The sequence below is a fragment of the Electrophorus electricus genome, chromosome 8 (genome assembly GCF_013358815.1).
Source record: "Electrophorus electricus isolate fEleEle1 chromosome 8, fEleEle1.pri, whole genome shotgun sequence".
In the NCBI taxonomy this organism is placed as follows: Eukaryota; Metazoa; Chordata; class Actinopteri; order Gymnotiformes; family Gymnotidae; genus Electrophorus; species Electrophorus electricus.
Window position 1 is genome coordinate 7,268,665 of NC_049542.1, and position 4,234 is coordinate 7,272,898.

The window sequence follows — 4,234 nt, forward strand, 5'->3', positions numbered from 1 at the left end:
TGATGTGCACATTTCTGCAGCCTGTAAATTAGTTCCACATGAATGATTAATGTTGTTTCAAAAGTGGATTTGTGTGTATGCATTTTATTTTGTTTATTCCATCTCATCTAATTAAATTAGCATTTTTTAGAGTTACCCTATTTATGTATCTGTCTTTTTTAGTTATCTCTCCCCACTCTTCCTGTTAGTCTTTAGTCTTTATGTTGCTGTTATCATCGTTCAAAAAACAGCATGTTTATTAAATTGCATACTCTGGCTCTTCTGCATGGACACCACAATACTTTGTCTACTGCTATGTATTCATTGAGACTATAATATTAAAACCAACTTTTACAACTTTTTATGTAACAGTTGGTTTTATTCTCTGAAAGGTAAGGACAGGGATCATCTCCAGCATTGGCTGTTTGAACAGTTGGGAGACAGTGCTTATCCTTCTTTTTGTGGCCAATGAATTGTGAACAAAGCCAATGCTGTCCTGGATGACCTCCTCTCCTGTCCTCTATGGAGTATTTCAGTGGCCTCAATCAGGATGATGTCTTTGTTGCGAGAGATGCTAGACCATTTGTAGGAGGGACCATTCTATACTTTAAGCAATTGACCTCTTAGTCAGCTCTTACAAAACCATTGTTTCATACAAACTTGGAAACTTAACTGTATAGAATATTTGGTGTTTTAAACAACAAATACTTAAAGTCATTGAAATTGAGATTTGGGATTACTATTACTTTCTTCTATGTTTTTAGTGTGTATTTGGTGATTATGGTGTGTTGAAGAAGAAGGACCATATTTTGGACCATAGCACTGTAAGTCTAAACTTCTAACACTCTAGAACACTCTTCCCTTATCAGCTTTCTTTCATCTGATTCCTTTACTGCTTTTTAGCCCAGCAGTGAAAGTAATGCTTTATTAATCTGTTCTGTTACAAAGTAATTTTTACCATGTAATCACTTCCACACTTGGCATCGCCAGCCTTCCACCAGTCTACTGCCACTCTACCACCAGTCTACCACCAGCTTATTACCAGCCTAAAGTCAGCCTACCGCAACCCGCCTACTACCAGTTAACTGCCAGTCCACCACCAGTCTACCAGCAGTCTCCCACCAACCTACCATCAGTCTACCAGCAGTCTCCCACCAACCTACCATCAGTCTACCAGCAGTCTCCCACCAACCTACCATCAGTCTACCAGCAGTCTCCCACCAACCTACCATCAGCCTACCACCACCAGTCTACTGCCAAGTTTCTATCAGTCTCTACCCCGAGTCTACTGCTAGCCAATCACCTGCCATTACTGATTCTGCCCTTCACCTGCACTTCATCAAGGACTTATTAGTAGCTATATTCAGACCCTGCCTGAGTTTCTCCAGTCCTATGCAAGTGTCCAATTTGCTTTTCTGTGATTTTATAATCCTTTTTTGTAGATAATCCTGGATTCCAGGCAGTCCAGGGGCTGCACTCTGTACTGGGCACACTGGAAATGGCATGGGAAGTGGTAGTTTGGTGTCTGCCATGATATCATTGGTGCTGAGCTCATGCATTTTATTTATCCACACTTTGTCCGTTTTTGTTGACATGACTGCTCTGTATCATTCCGTTTCTCTCCCCACTACCCCCTTTCTATCCCCTTATTCCTCAGATTTCCTCTGTGCTTTGGTCCTGGCTTCATTCTCTTATATTCTGAACTCAGGTTTTCACTGAGCATTTGTGTCTTCATTTATCTATTCATTATTGATCCTAACTGCAGTGGACACGTGTTCAGTCCTGGCCATAAAAAAAAACATTTTGTTAAGTATAAATTTTTTAAGGCTAATTATCTGTGTGTATTTTCTTTGATGACAGTGTATGATGTTAATAAACACCTTCGCTGCAGTGGCAGGAGGCTATTTGTTGGTGTTTTGTTTTTTTGTGTATGATGGTCATTCATCTCTGCCATGGGAAACTCAGACTGACGTGGAAACAGGCCTGAAAAACACATCCATCAGAAGATAGATTTAACTTAAAATTAGAATAGTGAGAATCAAATCAGCCTCATAACAGCTCATTCACTAAATCATTTGACACATAATTAAGTTCTGTTTAAAGCTTAAATATGAAATTTTGCTCCAGTGATTGAGGAACCCCTGTAAATTTAATTTCAGACACATAGTAAAGCTGTAATATTAAATAGAATGGCTTATTTTGAGTGCATAGCTCTGTTTGAACATTGATATAAAGCTGTTGGAGAGTGAGTGTGTGTGTGTGTGTGTGTGTGTGTGTGTGTTTCTCTCTATGCTGTGTCCAAAACAGTCTAGTCTTAAAGACTAATGCTAAATCAAATCATGGTTACAGAACTAGCATCATGTCATCTATATTTCAGTACTTAATTTAAGAGCATTTAGAAGTAAAACGTACCAAAAACGTTTTGTGGAGGTTTATTTGGCCTTCAGGTTCATCATAATGATTAAAAGTGTTCCTTGGTTAAACAATGTGAAATGTGCCATGCAGTAACAGTTCAAGGTAACGTACATGATTTATTGTAAAGACGAAGAATAGTTTGCTATAGTCACATTTCAATTACATTCTGTTATGTTTGCTTATACCTAATGACTGAATAATCTATAAGTCATACATGTGTTGAGGGTTCATTTGCAACGTTTGAGTCATTGTGACTTTTTTTGGAGAACTCGAGGACATGAGGATTGCGTTGTGAGTAGGCTTGCATGAATTGCAAAATTTCCTCATCTGTTTTTGACTGGTCATCAATCTTATAGTCTTCATTAGCAAAGTTGCTTCATCCGACCTTATTTGAACAAATAGGACCAAAGAAGCCGAAAAAGATGATTTTTGCAACAAAAACATGCACACGATGCGGAGAGGCTGGCGGTCAAGAAAGAGATTGAATATTTGATCAAGACGGTACCATATCAGTCTGGACACCACCATTATTATTCACTATTATTCATTATTATTAGGTCATGATATATAAGTTGTTAGTGTTGCTGGTGACGATACAGTTTATTTACTGGTTCGAAAAAATGTGGTGGCTGGATACATAGGCATCAGTGGAAACTTGTTAGCCATCAGTCTTCCAGCTTGGTGGTGTTATGTGATGGGGGCAGGATTAGTTAGCTTGGGTGGAACTGGAGATGTCTAACATTAGGAGTAAACTGGGGTTAAAGTTTTATTTTATTTACTGATTAGCAGTGGTCTTAATGAATCATAATAATCTGTTGATGGCACTGCAGTATAATAAACAATTAAAAATATAGAGTGCTTTCTGTCAGTTTTCTTACACCTCCCTCTGTGGTAGAGGGGGCTGATATCACATGCTGCTAAAGTGTGCATGCGAGCAGATTAAGAGAGAATGAAAGTGAAATGCTCATCACAACAAGATATTGCACAGCAGCTGTTGAGGTTTCCTGTAAAAGCAAAGGCATGTGAAAGAGACACACAGGCAGCATGGTGTTGTGATGGAGCAGGAGGGCATGTTTCTACTTGCTGGACAGACATTTGTGAAAAACAATTAGGGATGATGGAGTGCTTGTTGTGTTTCACTTTACAGCAGGAGAGTATTTTACGTTATTCATTATTCAAGTTCAAGTTTGGTTTATTCGTCACATGCATAGTCATACACAGTATAACTCGCAGTGAAATGGTGGAGAGTGCTCTGTCCAAACTGAGGAAAAGAAAACAGGGGTGCATAGAGAAATATAGATATTCTCTATATGTGAAATATATATATGCAAGATAAATATATATATTCTATGTATATTGAACAAGAGAAGAGATGTACAGTTTTTAGATTTTGTAGTTTCCTGCTAACTCAGTTTTTGTTTCTAAATGGCCATATGCATTTCATGTTCATTGCATAAAACATTACATTATCTGATGTGTTGCCACTAATTATTTGTGATATAGATTTGCTGAAAATGAATTGAATATTAATTAATACCTGGCATAATTAATGATGAAGTGAATGGAGTGTAAGTGTTCATATGCGATAACTTAATGGGACAAATGTGTATTGTTTTTCTGTGTTTGGTAATGACAAAATGGTGAAGGTCACACAGGAGGCTCAGTACTGCTGCTCTGCTCCTGTACTGACCTACAGACCAAACCTCACAGAGTCACCTGGTAGACTAACTGTAAAGAAGACTGGACTGAAGTGTTCAATGATGAGCACTACAGAGGCAGAGTACAGCTAGTTAATGAGTGTTCTCCTGGAAATCTGTCTCTGCTCATACCTGACCTGAGA